The sequence below is a fragment of the Bombina bombina genome, chromosome 6 (genome assembly GCF_027579735.1).
Source record: "Bombina bombina isolate aBomBom1 chromosome 6, aBomBom1.pri, whole genome shotgun sequence".
Classification (NCBI taxonomy): Eukaryota; Metazoa; Chordata; class Amphibia; order Anura; family Bombinatoridae; genus Bombina; species Bombina bombina.
In genome coordinates, this window is record NC_069504.1 from 1,027,662,869 (window position 1) to 1,027,679,477 (window position 16,609).

General features: G+C 40.4%; 1 protein-coding gene across 3 annotated transcripts in view; it reads left to right on the forward strand.

The window, feature by feature from the left end:
- Positions 1–8,770: 8,770 nt before the first annotated feature.
- LOC128664082 (dihydrofolate reductase) overlaps positions 8,771–16,609 on the forward strand; it is an 80,942-nt gene continuing 73,103 nt past the window's right edge. The window contains exons 1-2 of one of the 3 annotated variants that reach the window (XM_053718759.1): positions 8,817–8,893; positions 9,806–9,944. The gene's annotated coding sequence lies outside the window, so the exon portion shown is untranslated. Of the gene's footprint in view, positions 8,894–9,238; positions 9,342–9,805; positions 9,945–16,609 lie in introns of those variants that run through there. The other 2 variants (XM_053718761.1, XM_053718762.1) reach the window with 2 other exon arrangements.

Below are 16,609 nucleotides of genomic sequence, written 5' to 3' on the forward strand. Positions count from 1 at the left end.
CCCAGAATTTTCATTCGTAAACCGAAATTTCGTTTACCGAGTCGTTCGTTAACCGAGGTCCCACTGTATATATATATATATATATATATATATATAGACAGACAGCAGGCAGGCCAGCACTCACGGTTAACATTTCATCCACCCAGGGTGCATCCATGGCATTGATAGTAGTAAAGAATGGGGATGCACTCGCCAGGATTTCCAAAGTTACCTTTAATGTAATGTACACTACATATATATATATAAAACAACATCAGAAAAATAAGCACTCACTGGACTTGACAAATCTTCATGGATAAAACTTTATTGTGACATTTCAGGACAGAAAAGTGCCCCTTCCTCAGACAAATCCGAAGTGTATAGCAAGTTTATAAATTATATATGCTTGTACTCCACCCACTCCTCTACCAATCATAAGCATTTACTGATAGCAGCCCTAACTACCTTCATACCTTCAGTATAGGTTTGTCTGAGGAGGGGGCACTTTGCTGTCCCGAAATGTCACAATAAAGTTTTTTCCATGAAGATTTGTCAAGTCCAGTGAGTGCTTATTTTTCTGATGTTGGATTACTTTGCTATAGCACCCTGGCAGATGTTGGATTTTGGTGAGAGTGCATCTTAATCTTTTCTCTCTTTCTCTCTTTATATATATATATATATATATATATATATATATATATATATATATATATATATATACAGTATATATACACATTTATATATATATATATATATATTTATATATATAATGATCTACAAGAAAAAGACACTCTCTGGTTTTGAATAATGTAATACTTTACTGTATGAACGTTTTCGGGGTAAAGCCCGTCCTCAGACATCGGCTGTGTCTGAGGATGGGGTTTACCCTGAAAGTAAAGTATTAAATTATTCAAAACCGGAGAGTGCCTCAAAAAATAGACACATATAGGTGTGCAAACTCAGATGCAATTTAATAACATCCGTCCAGAAGATGCCCAGGAGTCTATGGATGAAACGCATGTAGCTGATGTGTAGTGAGTGGGGTTTCAGCTGAACTCCACTTGGTTGTTTGTTGGGGGCTCTAATTGAAACATGGACAAGCAGTAGGGGCCCCTGTTTCACTAACCATATTTGGCCAAAATTGAGGTGGTGCGAGAGTACGCTGATTGGCCATGCAGAGGAGCCAGCAGGTTCGAGATTGAAGGTAAAAAGGTAAAAAAAAGGTCCTCCTTCTTTTGGGAGTTTATATACCTGAGTTTGCTGAGCACGGATCCAGTGTTATTGATATCGAGGTGGGACGAGTGTACGTCGATACAGCATTCTTTTTCCTTTCCTAAATTAAAGGAGTAGACTGTGATGAGAAACCGCTAGTTGAGGTTTGGTGGTGTACCAGAGCAGTACTATTACATCTGGATCACTATGTATAGATGAACTATCCTTCTAGTGGTTCATTGAAATAATGGGACATTAGTTTTATCCCAGTTAGAGTATCTGGGAATACCTTCAAACTAGTTACCGCTGCTTGATTTATGCATTTATCCAGATGATTAATATTATGCGGTCCACTGTATAAATCATTTTGGGAGCTCCCTTTTCTTATATGATGCCATGTCTGTGTGAAGGTGTCTAATTATATTGGGATGTTATTAAATTACATCTGAGTTTGCACACCTGTATGTGATATTTTTTGGGATTGGTTATTTTTGAGCTTGTGCTGCATAAAAATATACTTAAATGTTTATATATATTTATATATATATATATACAGTATATACTGTATATATTTATATATATACTAGTCCTAAAGCCTGTTCACATGGGCCATTTTTTGCAGTACAGCGGTTCCACCCCTTGCTCTCTCTCTCCCCCTCTCTTTTGCGCTCTCTCCCCCTCTCTTTTGCGCTCTCTCCCCCTCTCTTTTTCTCTCTCTCCCCCTCTATTTTTCTCTCTCTCCCCCTCTCTATTGCTCTCTCCCCCTCTCTTTTGCTCTCTCTTCCCTCTCTTCTGCTCTTCCCCCTCTCTTCTGCTCTTCCCCCTCTCTTTAGCTCTTCCCCCTCTCTTTAGCTCTTTCTCCTCTCTTTAGCTCTTTCCCCACTCTTCTGCTCTTCCCCCTCTCTTCTGCTCTTTCCTCTCTCTTCTGCTCTCCCCCCTCTCTTTAGCTCTTCCCCCTCTCTTCTGCTCTCCCCCTCTCTTTAGCTCTTCCCCCTCCTCCCTCTCTTCTACTCTTCCCCCTCTCTTCTACTCTTCCCCCTCTCTTCTACTCTCCCCCCTCTCTTCTACTCTTCCCCCTCTCTTCTACTCTTCCCCCTCTCTTCTACTCTCCCCCCTCTCTTCTGCTCTCCCCCCTCTCTTTAGCTCTTCGCTCTCTCTTATGCTCTCACTCTCTCTTTAGCTCTTCCCCTTCCCCCTCTCTTCTACTCTTCCCCCTCTCTTCTGCTCTTCCCCCTCTCTTCTGCTCTCCCCCTCTCTTCTGCTCTCCCCTCTCTTCTGCTCTCCCCCCTCTCTTCCCCCTTCCCCCTCTCTTCTGCTCTTCCCCCTCTCTTCTGCTCTCCCCCCTCTCTTCTGCTCTCCCCCTCCCTTTAGCACTTCCCCCTCTCTTCTGCTCTCCCCCCTCTCTTTAGCTCTTCCCCCTCTCTTCTGATCCCCCCTCTCTATTGCTCTTCCCCCTTCCCCCTCTCTTCCCCCTTCCCCCTCTATTCTACTCTTCCCCCTCTCTTCCCTCTCTCTTCTGCTCTCCCCCATCTCTTTAGCTCTTCTCCTTCTCTTCTGCTCTCCCCCTCTCTTTAGATCTTCCCCGTTCCCCCTCTCTTCCCCCTTCCCCCAGTCTTCTCCCTTCCCCCTCTCTTCTGCTCTCGCCCTCTCTTTAGCTCTTCCCCCTCTCTTCTGCTCTCCCCCTCTCTTTAGCTCTTCCCCCTTCCCCCTCTCTTCTACTCTTCCCCCTCTCTTCTACTCTTCCCCCTCTCTTCTACTCTTCCCCCACTCTTCTGCTCTCCCCCCTCTCTTCTACTCTTCCCCCTCTCTTCTGCTCTCCCCCTCTCTTTAGCTCTCCCCTTCTCTTTAGCTCTCCCCCCTCTCTTTAGCTCTTCCCTCTCTCTTCTGCTCTCCCCCCTCTCTTTAGCTATTCTCCCTTCCCCCTCTCTTCTACTCTTACACCTCTCTTCTGCTCTTCCCCCTTTCTTCTGCTCTCCCCCTCTCTTCTGCTCTCCCCCTCTCTTCTGCTCTCCGCTCTCTTCCCCCTTCCCCCTCTCTTCCCCCTTCCCCTCTCTTCCCCCTTCCCCCTCTCTTCTGCTCTTCCCCCTCTCTTCTGCTCTACCCCTCTCTTCTGCTCTCCCCCTCTCTTCCCCCTTCTCCCTCTCTTCTGCTCTTCCCCCTCTTTTCTGCTCTTCCCCCTCTCTTCTGCTCTTCCCCCTCTCTTCTGCTCTCCCCCCTCTCTTTAGCTCTTCCCCCTCTCTTCTGCTCTCCCTCTCTCTTCCCCCTTCCCCCTCTCTTCTGCTCTTCCCCCTCTCTTCTACTCTTCCCCCTCTCTTCTGCTCTTCCCCCTCTCTTCTGCTCCCCCCCCTCTCTTCTGCTCTCCCCCTCTCTTCTGCTCTCCGCTCTCTCTTCCCCCTTCCCCCTCTCTTCCCCCTTCCCCCTCTCTTCTGCTCTTCCCCCTCTCTTCTGCTCTCCCCCTCTCTTCTGCTCTCCCCCTCTCTTCTGCTCTCCCCCTCTCTTCCCCCTTCCCCCTCTCTTCCCCCTTCTCCCTCTCTTCTGCTCTTCCCCCTCTCTTCTGCTCTTCCCCCTCTCTTCTGCTCTTCCCCCTCTCTTCTGCTCTCCCCCTCTCTTTAGCTCTTCCCCCTCTCTTCTGCTCTCCCCCTCTCTTCTGCTTTCCCCCTCTCTTCCCCCTCTCTTCTGCTCTTCCTCCTCTCTTCTGCTCTCCCCCTCTCTTCTGCTCTCCCCCCCCTCTTCCCCCTTCCCCCTCTCTTCTGCTCTTTCCCCTCTCTTCTGCTCTCCCCCCTCTCTTCTGCTCTCCCCCTCTCTTCCCCCTTCCCCCTCTCTTCCCCCTTCCCCCTCTCTTCTGCTCTTCCCCCTCTCTTCTGCTCTTCCCCCTCTCTTCTGCTCTCCCCCTCTCTTTAGCTCTTCCCCCTCTCTTCTGCTCTCCCCCCTCTCTTTAGCTCTTTCCCCTTCCCCCTCTTTTCTGCTCTCGCCCTCTCTTTAGCTCTTCCCCCTCTCTTCTGCTCTCCCCCCTCTCTTTAGCTCTTCCCCCTCTCTTCTGCTCTTCCCCCTCTCTTCTGCTCTCCCCCCTCTCTTCTGCTCTTCCCCCTCTCTTCTGCTCTCCGCCCTCTCTTTAGCTCTTCCCCCTCTCTTCAGCTCTTCCCCCTTCCCCTCTCTTCCCCCTTCCCCCTCTCTTCGACTCTTCCCCCTCTCTTCTGCTCTCCCCCCTCTATTTAGCTCTTATTACTTTTGTCCAATTTCACTATGATACATTTACAAAAACTCTTTGCTCCCTGTATTTCAACCAGTTATTTATCTGCTTAATGCTAATATTATCATTTATTAGCATCCCTTTAATTTTGTACAAACAGCTTTTATGTGGTATTGTCCTTTGCATAATCCACATATATAACCTACGATTAAGCACTAGAGCAGCGTAAAATGCGTCAGTGGGTCCTTCTTTGTATCCCTGCATGTTTGTTTTTTAACTTAGCTGAAATAAACATGTTTTTTTTAATTAATATATCCCCCTGACTGCTCAAGATCTTTGCTTTTTCCATGTACCACATTATCTTTTTTTTTTTATCTATGCATGTTTTGTCCACTAATTGTAAGAACAAATATGAGCTTTTTCCCATACTCTAGTGTGTTTGTGGTGTTTGGTCAAACTTAGGAAACCAGTTGCTGTTTTTTTGCTTTCTGCAGTTCATGAACCACAATGGTAACTAACCCAATAAGAACACATTTTTAACAACAGGAATACGATAATGCTTAATGAGACATTAACCCAAAAATGTTTCTTTCATGATTTAGATAGAGGATACAATTTTAAACAACTTTCCAATTTACTTATATTATTTAATTTGCTTCCTTCTCTTGTTATCCTTTGCTGAAAGGTTTATCTAGGTAAGCTCAGGAGCAGCAAAGTACCTCTCTTCTGCTCTTCCCCCTCTCTTCTACTCTTCCCCCTCTCTTCTGCTCTCCCCCTCTCTTTAGCTCTTCCCCCTCTCTTCTGCTCTCCCCCTCTCTTCTGCTTTCCCCCTCTCTTCCCCCTATCTTCTGCTCTTCCCCCTCTCTTCTGCTCTCCCCCCTCTCTTCTGCTCTCCCCCTCTCTTCCCCCTTCCCCCTCTCTTCTGCTCTCCCCCTCTCTTCTGCTCTCCCCCTCTCTTCCCCCTTCCCCCTCTCTTCCCCCTTCCCCCTCTCTTCTGCTCTTCCCCCTCTCTTCTGCTCTTCCCCCTCTCTTCTGCTCTCCCCCTCTCTTTATCTCTTCCCCCTCTCTTCTGCTCTCCCCCCTCTCTTTAGCTCTTTCCCCTTCCCCCTCTTTTCTGCTCTCGCCCTCTCTTTAGCTCTTCCCCCTCTCTTCTGCTTTCCCCCCTCTCTTTAGCTCTTCCCCCTCTCTTCTGCTCTCCCCCCTCTCTTTAGCTCTTTCCCCTTCCCCCTCTTTTCTGCTCTCGCCCTCTCTTTAGCTCTTCCCCCTCTCTTCTGCTTTCCCCCCTCTCTTTAGCTCTTCCCCCTCTCTTCTGATCTTCCCCCTCTCTTCTGCTCTCCCCCCTCTCTTCTGCTCTTCCCCCTCTCTTCTGCTCTCCGCCCTCTCTTTAGCTCTTCCCCCTCTCTTCAGCTCTTCCCCCTTCCCCTCTCTTCCCCCTTCCCCTCTCTTCGACTCTTCCCCCTCTCTTCCCCCTTCCCCCTCTCTTCTGCTCTCCCCCCTCTATTTAGCTCTTATTACTTTTGTCCAATTTCACTATGATACATTTACAAAAACTCTTTGCTCCCTGTATTTCAACCAGTTATTTATCTGCTTAATGCTAATATTATCATTTATTAGCATCCCTTTAATTTTGTACAAACAGCTTTTATGTGGTATTGTCCTTTGCATAATCCACATATATAACCTACGATTAAGCACTAGAGCAGCGTGAAATGCGTCAATGGGTCCTTCTTTGTATCCCTGCATGTTTGTTTTTTAACTTAGCTGAAATAAACATGTTTTTTTTAATTAATATATCCCCCTGACTGCTCAAGATCTTTGCTTTTTCCATGTACCACATTATCTTTTTTTTTTATCTATGCATGTTTTGTCCACTAATTGTAAGAACAAATATGAGCTTTTTCCCATACTCTAGTGTGTTTGTGGTGTTTGGTCAAACTTAGGAAACCAATTGCTGTTTTTTTGTTTTCTGCAGTTCATGAACCACAATGGTAACTAACCCAATAAGAACACATTTTTAACAACAGGAATACGATAATGCTTAATGAGACATTAACCCAAAAATGTTTCTTTCATGATTTAGATAGAGGATACAATTTTAAACAACTTTCCAATTTACTTCTATTATTTAATTTGCTTCCTTCTCTTGTTATCCTTTGCTGAAAGGTTTATCTAGGTAAGCTCAGGAGCAGCAAAGTACCTAGGTTCTAGCTGCGGATTGGTTGCTGCAGATATATAATGATTGTGATTGGCTCACCCATGTGTTCAATTAGAAACCAGTAGTTCATTGCTGCTGCTTCAACAAATAATACCAAGAGAATGAAACAAATATAAGATAAAAGAAGTAAATTAGAAAGTTGTTCAAAATTGTATTCTCTATCTGAATCAAAGAAGAAAATGTTTGGGTTTCATGTCCCTTTAAGTTAGATGTGGTCAGCCTACGGCACTAGAGAAAAAAAAGGGAAAAGTCAGCAGCACTAGTCCCATAGGGGGCGCTTCCTATAAACAATTACTATTGTAAAATATCCCTATAACACATATCATGTACACAGCAAATTAGTTGAAACTGAAATAACAATGAAATGTACAACATATGAACAAAGTCCTTAGTATCCAACAACCAACAGGAGACAGCACACTGTCGAAAGGATGGTCAATCCCTGGTGATGATTAATCTGGAACAAAGGAGACACAGAGGTGCTAATGTGGCCTAATAACGTTTGCACATGGATAGAACAATGTGAAGTGGAATGGTACTCACAAAAGTGGAGCACCCAAAGGTGCAAGTGGCGCAGGCTGGATCAATTAGCAGTGGTCCAGCTCACTGTATATCCACAACGGAGACACTCAGGTAGATAACAACAGGATAGCAACCCAAAATTCTAATTGTCTGGGTAATATAAAGCAACACCCATAGCCCAATACAGTTTGAGTATAGGTAAATTTGTAAATACTGGTCAAACTTACAGTAAGGAGAGCGCACCTCCAGGTGCAATAAAGGCAAGCTGGAACCTCTCAGTCTCCCAGTAGACTGTGCTCAGGCAAAGGTAAAATCCAATTGCCAGCCACACGGCGTATATACAAACTAAATAAAATAAGGTCCCAAAAATGACAGCAAGTGTATCACAAACAAGGATTAAAAACAAAGCAACGCGTTTCTCAGCCCCTCTACAGCACTAGTTCCACATGTGGCACCAGAAGTGATGTTTTATGTCACTCAGAGAGCTGCACCAGGGGGGTTAGGTGGGTTTAGTTACCACCCTTGTCTCATTTCTGCCTCTGACTCAGTTCTTAAAGGGACATGAAACCATTTTTTTTCCGTGATTCCGATTTAGCATAACATTTTAAACTACTTTCCAATTAACTTCTAATATTGATTTAGCTTAATTTTTTCTGTATCCTTTTTTAAAAGTGTAACAATGCACTACTAGGAGCTAGCTGAAAACATTGAATAACCAATGCCAAGACTCACATATATGCAGCCACCTGTCAGCTCTTAGCTCCTGAGGCTACCTAGGTATCCCATTGAACAAAGAATACAGAGAGAACAAAGCAAATTTGATATTAGATGTAAATTGTAAAGTTGTTTAAAATTGTATGCTGTATCTGAAAGTTATTTTTTGGGTTTCATTTCCCTTTAATACACCTGCACAGGTCCCATGTGCAGTATTTGAGAGACAGCACACTGTGCACAGGGGAGACCAAATCAGCAGACAGCAGCTGGATATCCCCAGGGATAATAATGTAAAGTGTTGAGATCAAAGGTCAGATGTCAGTATGGAACTGACAGAGGGGCTGCAGTGCCACTGATCTGATATTTTCTATCTCTCTCTCTCTCTCTCTCTCTCTCTCTCTCTCTCTCTCTCCCCCTCTCTCTCTCTCTCTCTCTCTCTCTGTTTATAGATTTACTTTGGTTCCACCATTCATAATGTATACTGCAGTATCAGACCTATTAAATAAAGGGCCCTGGTGCAAAGATTGTTTTAGTCACCCAAAAGGTAACTCAGTAGAAAGAAATAGTAATAATATACATGCTGCTCCCCATAGCGATATTGGTTATCTCGAGCACTCTATCATTAGAGCGCCACTTGTAATCTGGCCCCATGTCGGTAAAATACTGGCTGGGTAGTAATCCTACATATAATATGTAAATAAATATTCACACATGGTCATAGTTATATTATCTGAAGTAACACAGTGGATTAACAGGACTGGCAAGAATGTATAAAGATCAGGCTTTACCACTGACTGAAATCTGACACTCATTGTTAGTTTCCTGGTTCTCTCTCAAATAGTAAATTACATAGCAGCAAAGTCACATTTAAATAGCCATTTCCTACATTACAAGATTTTGGCTCCTCCCCAGTATAGTAAGCTTTTTATGTGTACAATCATCTGTTTGTTAGCATCTGCAATTCATTTAGCTTTTTCAGCTGACTCACACACAGCTCGTGACAAACAGCAAATAGCCTATTGTAACTGCAAAACCTTTTTGACTTGGGTGTCTTTAAAAAGGTAAGGTTTTTTTTCAACTAGTGACTTTAAATAATTCATTTTCACTGTCTGTTGTTCTTTGGTTAGTATTTAGAAAATATACAGGGATTTTCTCATTATCATGAGATACATAAACTATTATTTCAATGGAAATATAATGCATTATTAAATAATTATAGACTTTTTCTTGTTGTAACAACTGACACATTTAATAAGATTTGATTTCTGTGCAAAATAGGAACGTAAATTTGCTAATTTTCTTTGCACAATGAAATCTGACCTTGTCAGCAGTATTTTAAAGTGATGGTAAAACCTTTAAACCAATAGCCATGCTAGTCACCTGACAGTGTTCTTTATGCTAGCACAGCTATTGGTTTAGTGGTAGAAAAATCACCTCATTGAGAAAAGAGCGCTGTGCCATGGGCGGCCGGAGGCGCTGACTTTAGTGAGGTGCCGCGTTACAGAAATGGTGAGTTTAACACCCTTTCTTTTTTTTTTTACAAACTTGTCACTGAAAGCCCAGTTTATTTTTAGTGATGGTAAATCCTAGTGTTTTTCAAATGCTCAGATTTACCATAACTTTACATGTATAGCAATTATTTAATCTAACAAACAAAGCAGTGATTTAATCCATTTTTGCTATTATAATATTTTGCCATCAAAGTATGCACCAATGGTTTACTCCTTTTGTACTAGTAACCCGCAGAGCCGTGATTTAAACCATTTTTGCTCGTTTTTGTTTACTTTTTGCCTGCTACGTCAAGGTTTTTAGGCAAGATGTCATGAGGTACAGTCTGAGTTTTACTATGTTAGACACAGGAATGAAGCCCTTATAAGACATCCAAGCACGTTAAAGGGACAGTAAACTATGCAGAACTAAATATTTTTATCCCCCAAATTTTACTAACCAATATAAATTGCTGTCATTTTCAGTGCTGCAGTTTTTTTAATTTAAAGAAAGCATCACAGGCTAATCACAGCATGCCTGATCTAACTGTAGCCTGATCCTATGCTTGCTAAAGCTGTCAGCTTTTAAAAAAGCAGAGCCGAACAGAACAACAATACATGTAAGGTAAGTAAAGTTTGGGAGCACATAGTGCAGAATTAGGAAACATTTACTCAATTGTTTTACTGTCCCTTTAAAGGGAAAGAAAGATAAAAAATTCAGTGTGCATGGGTACATTTCAATTCGAATTATAAGCATTTTTTGAATATACTTACATTGGCAAACATGCTTCTAGTAAAAGTTATTAGTGTTTTTCTGCAGCATACGCACATATCCTGTAAGGCCCCTGCACTAGTATTCAAACAAAACACATTCTCAGAGAGTCAGCAGTACCTTGTATAACACAGAAGCAATATACACCACTTCCATCTCTCTGAGAAGGTGTGGTGTTTGATTACTAGGGTGCATGGGCCTTCACAGAATATGTGCGTATGCTGAAGAAAAATAGTAACTTTTTCAAGAGGTATTTTTGCTTATAGAAGTATATTACAAAAATGCTTATATTTCAAATTGAAAAGCACCCATGCACTTTTCAATCTTGACCTTTCTTTCCCTTTAAGGTCCTTAAAGGGACATTATACACTATTTTTTTCTTTGCATAAATGTTTTGTAGATGATCTATTCATATAGCCCATAGAGGTTTGGTTTTTTTAATTATAGTTTTGCTTATTTTTAAATAACATTGCTCTGATTTTCAGACTCCTAACCAAGCCCCAAAGTTTTATGAGAATACCGTCAGCTACCTACTCCAGCTTGCTCCTGTTTGTGTAAAGGGTCTTTTCATATGCAAAAGTAAGGGAGGGGGGTCTCTTATTTCCCAATTGCAGTGGGCTTTCCAACTACCTTTTCAACAGAGTTAAACTGAGAGCTTCTAAGTTTTTAAACAGTTTTATACTGGATTTTTATATCAGTATCTGTGCATCTTATTCTTTATAGTAGTGTCTATTACATGCAGTTATATGAAAATGAGTGTATACTGTCCCTTTAATGGCATTCAATAAAAAGTTTTATATGAAAAGCTCCATAGCTGACCAATACAATTCTAGATGAAAAATAGATTTAAAAAAAAAACCTGCCTCCTTATCTCAGTGCTATTTGCTGACTTGCATTTTAACTAATTAGTGCTGACTCATGAATAACTCAACGTAAGTGAGCACAATAGCATCTTGCCTAAAAACCTTGAAGTAGCAGGCAAAAAGAAATGTCAAAAGAACTGAGATAAGGGGCAATCTGTAGAGGCTTAGATACAAGATAATCACAGAGGTAAAAAGTGTATTAATATAACAGTCTTGGTTATGCAAAGCTGGGGAATGGATAGGGTCTATCTTTTTAAACAATACCATTTTGAAGTAAACTGTCCCTTTAAGGAATTTGTACACTTTCTTTTTAAGGGATTTGTACTACAGGGACATAATCAGAGTGGCGTATGTGTTTTTATTAGTGTAAAAGTGCTTATTATTGTTTTAACTTTAACTGACTGAACAGGTTGAGTTTGTATCTGTTTGGTGAAGTCACTTGCTTCTGATTAACAATGAAAATGGCTGATCACGTTGACATCAAAGAGCACTCAACTATAGCTGTTAAAATGGCAATATTTTTTTGCATATTTTATATAAACAATTGACCTTTAAAATATGCATGATTCTTATAATGGCAGTGAGTGCACTGAACTTGTGTGTTTCCTCAAAGTATTCACCAATCCAAAGCAGCTTTGTGAAGTATAAGTACAAGTATAATTCTCCTGGAGGTGGGGCAAAGCTCTGTCACTGTTTCAAGATAGGGCTTCTAACTACTTGCAGTTCTGAGGAGTTAGCATTGTCAATCAAAGCCACCCAGGGTGATCTTTGTCGGGTTTTCCTATATTTGTTCATATTAATAAAGCAGCCAGTGATAATCTTATCTAATCCCAAACTTTGGTCTCCATGTATTCTGTGGTTGAGGGGAAATGTTAGTTTAACCCTTTCGTGACAGGGTTAAAGTGCCGACATCGGAACAACTGTTCCGATGTAGACAAATTGAAACTACGCGATCGTGCATACGATTGTGAGATTTCAATTATTGGATCGAATCTGGGGGGCGTCCCTACAATCCTAGGAACGCCCTCCAGACCGCGATTAAATCCTTGAAGCACAGAAGGCTTCAGGACAGCCGTTAGCTATGACGTTCTATTCCGTCATAACGGCTTTAAAGCCCAGTCTAATTATGACGGAATAGAACAGCATAACGGCTTTAAAGGGTTAAAGGGAGTAATAGCTCAACTTCACCTGCCAATGACCTCTCTAAGCCTTTACTTCCTTGTGGTTTTTTTTATTACATTGTGAAGTGTGAACCATTTAAAAGCTGTTCTGTGATCAGGGTTCTATATGTTAAACTGGAGATGCAGCCTTTATAAATGTATGTGGCCAGACTGGTAATCTGTAGAGTCCTTCACTGTTTTGCTTGTTGTGTACAGCTTAGCATCCTACTGGTTTTTCCTGCTGCACCTGCTTCATTACTGCATTGTTCACCTACCTATTACACAATCTAAGAAATTGCTTGTAATTGTGTGTGTGTTAAATGTATTAAATGTAGGGAATTGAGTGTCCTTTAAATTTAAAAAAGTTTCACTTGTGAGTTGTGAAATAAACATTCAAGTTTGGTACTTGATTTCATAGCAGTTATTTTAAAATGATTCATACTACTTTTTTTGCTTGTGATTTTTAAAGATTGAATAAATCGCTTTTAGTTAATGTGTTTGAGCTACTTTTGTATCTTTTAACTTATACAGTTAAATGAACATTGCAATTAACGTTTCTCTTTTCTTGCATACAATAAAGGTAAATTAAACATTTTTCTGGGGATGTTGTTCTTATCAGACAGAGAGGATTAGAAGGTACAAAACTAATACTTTAGTATAAGTTTAATTTTAAATACCTTTTATTAAACATGTATTTTGTCAGGCTAAAATGTATATTCATTGTGTTAGCTTAATAGAAAATAATTGAGTATAATATATTTTTAAGGCTTGTTTACAGTAATAGATATCTGAAGAACTATTAGAGGACCATCACATACAGTAGAATTGCATGATCAACAAATGCATAAAAACAAAACAATGCAAAAGCACTTAATCTAAATCTCAAATCAGTAGTAGATGTTTTTCTGACAAATTTCAGTTAGTTTTTCCTTTTCCCTGCATCATGTGACAGCCATCAGCCAATCACAACCATCAGCCAATCACAAAAATGCATTTATGTTTATACTGTGAATTCTTGCACATGCTCAGTAGGATCTGGTTCCCTTTAGAAATTGTGCATATAAAAAGATTGTGCATATTTTTAAGTGAATTGGAAAGTTGTTTAAATTACGTGCTCTATCTGAATGTAAGAATATTATGTTATACAATGTATCACTTTATTGGAAATATTATAAGACACAATGTATTATTAACATAGTAACATAGTTTAGCTTTCTAGTGATAAATACTACCTCATATATTTAATCTTTTTTGTGACTATGTGTAAAGTGTAATATGCAAACTGGTAATTTCTATGTGTCTCCTTTGCCTTCCTAAACTGTGTGGAGTTCCTTATTATGCAAGTTCTTGCAGTTCACGTGTAAACCACACATCCTGACTATAGTTTAAGACTTTCCCAATACCCCCATCTTTTTCTATGTGATAAATCTACTTTTAGTCTGACAAGCAGCAAAATGTATTGATTTATCATCAGTTACAGGATACATCTAGTGTTAGCTAATTTTAAGGCTTGGCTAAGGATTTATGCTGTTCAATGTAGTTTTTACCATATATAAGCTCCCTGTGTTTTACAAATAAACAGAGATGTTTTGCACTGTACCAAGTGTATTTGTGTAATTTTAACTCTCCAAGCGCTGGTACAGGTGTCCTGTCAGAGTCCAGTGGATGGGGTTAAAAGACAGATCTACCGAGAAGGGTCCCTGGTCCAAATGCATAATAAAAAGACAATGCAATCATATACAGGGAGTGCAGAATTATTAGGCAAATTAGTATTTTGACCACATCATCCTCTTTTTGCATGTTGTCTTACTCCAAGCTGTATAGGCTCGAAAGCCTACTACCAATTAATCATATTAGGTGATGTGCATCTCTGTAATGAGAAGGGGTGTGGTCTAATGACATCAACACCCTATATCAGGTGTGCATAATTATTAGGCAACTTCCTTTCCTTTGGCAAAATGGGTCAAAATAAGGACTTGACAGGCTCAGAAAAGTAAAAAATAGTGAGATATCTTGCAGAGGGATGCAGCACTCTTAAAATTGCAAAGCTTCTGGAGCGTGATCATCGAACAATCAAGCGTTTCATTCAAAATAGTCAACAGGGTCGCAAGAAGCATGTGGAAAAACCAAGGCGCAAAATAACTGCACCTGAACTGAGAAAAGTCAAGCGTGCAGCTGCCAAGATGCCACTTGCCACCAGTTTGGCCATATTTCAGAGCTGCAACATCACTGGAGTGCCCAAAACCACAAGGTGTGCAATACTCAGAGACATGGCCAAGGTAAGAAAGGCTGAAAGACGACCACCACTGAACAAGACACACAAGCTGAAACGTCAAGACTGGGCCAAGAAATATCTCAAGACTGATTTTTCTAAGGTTTTATGGACTGATGAAATGAGAGTGAGTCTTGATGGGCCAGATGGATGGGCCCGTGGCTGGATTGGTAAAGGGCAGAGAGCTCCAGTCCGACTCAGACGCCAGCAAGGTGGAGGTGGAGTACTGGTTTGGGCTGGTATCATCAAAGATGAGCTTGTGGGGCCTTTTCGGGTTGAGGATGGAGTCAAGCTCAACTCCCAGTCCTACTGCCAGTTTCTGGAAGACACCTTCTTCAAGCAGTGGTACAGGAAGAAGTCTGCATCCTTCAAGAAAAACATGATTTTCATGCAGGACAATGCTCCATCACACGCGTCCAAGTACTCCACAGCGTGGCTGGCAAGAAAGGGTATAAAAGAAGAAAATCTAATGACATGGCCTCCTTGTTCACCTGATCTGAACCCCATTGAGAACCTGTGGTCCATCATCAAATGTGAGATTTACGAGGAGGGAAAACAGTACACCTCTCTGAACAGTGTCTGGGAGGCTGTGGTTGCTGCTGCACGCAATGTTGATGGTGAACAGATCAAAACACTGACAGAATCCATGGATGGCAGGCTTTTGAGTGTCCTTGCAAAGAAAGGTGGCTATATTGGTCACTGATTTGTTTTTGAATGTCAGAAATGTATATTTGTGAATGTTGAGATGTTATATTGGTTTCACTGTTAAAAATAAATAATTGAAATGGGTATATATTTGTTTTTTGTTAATTTGTCTAATAATTATGCACAGTAATAGTCACCTGCACACACAGATATCCCCCTAAAATAGCTATAACTAAAAACAAACTAAAAACTACTTCCAAAACTATTCAGCTTTGATATTAATGAGTTTTTGGGTTCATTGAGAACATGGTTGTTGTTCAATAATAAAATTAATCCTCAAAAATACAACTTGCCTAATAATTCTGCACTCCCTGTACAATTTCAATTTTAAACGAGGAGTAGATGTTTTTTCAAATTTCTAATTCCCTTTTATTTCTTTGTCTCATGTATGTGAGATTTGAACTCTTTCATCTTGACACAGTAAATTTGATAATAGAAGTACATTGGAAAGTTTTTTTAAAACGGCATGCTCTGTTTGAATAATGAATATTAAAAGGGGCATTAAACCCTTACATTTTTCTTCATGATTCAGACTAAGCATACGATTTATTTTCAGATTTAATTTGTTCTCTTGGTATCCGCTGTTGAAATGCAGGTAGGCAGGCTTACAAGCATGCACATGTCTGCTATATATCAGCAGTTTTGCAATAAGATTTAGCAATGTTATGCCTTTGCAAGAGCACTAGATTTCGCATTTGCAGATATGTAGCGCTCCAGGCTCATGCATGCTACCCACCTAGGTATTAGATGTGCATTCGTTCGGTTCATTTTAAAACGAATGCTAAATATGGTCACCATCAGCGGTATTCCACTCTTCTCAGAGCCAGATTTCTTTTTGTGGAAGGGCCACTCACAAAGCCATTTACAATTCCAGATCTTTGTGTGTTGCCTTCTTACAAGAAGAAATACATGTTCAATAAGAGCCGAATGCTGGTGGTGGTGACCATATTCAGAATTTGTTTTAAAATAAACCAAACAAATGCACATGTCTACTAGGTATGCAGTTCAACACAATTCAAAAGAATTTATTTATAGCACTGACCCTGTTCCTTAAATGTTTGGAAACTAAAATGTACAAATAGCACTTGGACACATTTTTTTCTCCCTATTTTGCTGGCTTACATTCCATCTCTCCTTATTGTTTTTATATATTTTTTCTTATTTTTTAGATATCTTATATATATTTTTTAGATATCTTATATATTTTATTCCACTTGGTCCATCATAGACTATTGCAATAGTTTGATATTTTATGTGTAGAGGATCCGGATCCTTATTATTGTTTTATTGTAATATTTTATTGTGATACAGTATTGTTAAGAATAAACTCATTCTCTTACCCATACTCAATTGTTTTATATATCATTTATATTTCTTTGCATACTATAATTGTTTAATTCATTGTATTCACTATTTGATATAACATATACCCGCATTTGAAGTCCACACTCACTAGCTATTAGGTGTCACCCATCTATTAATTTATATATCATAGTAGATACCATATTGCTTCTCTTA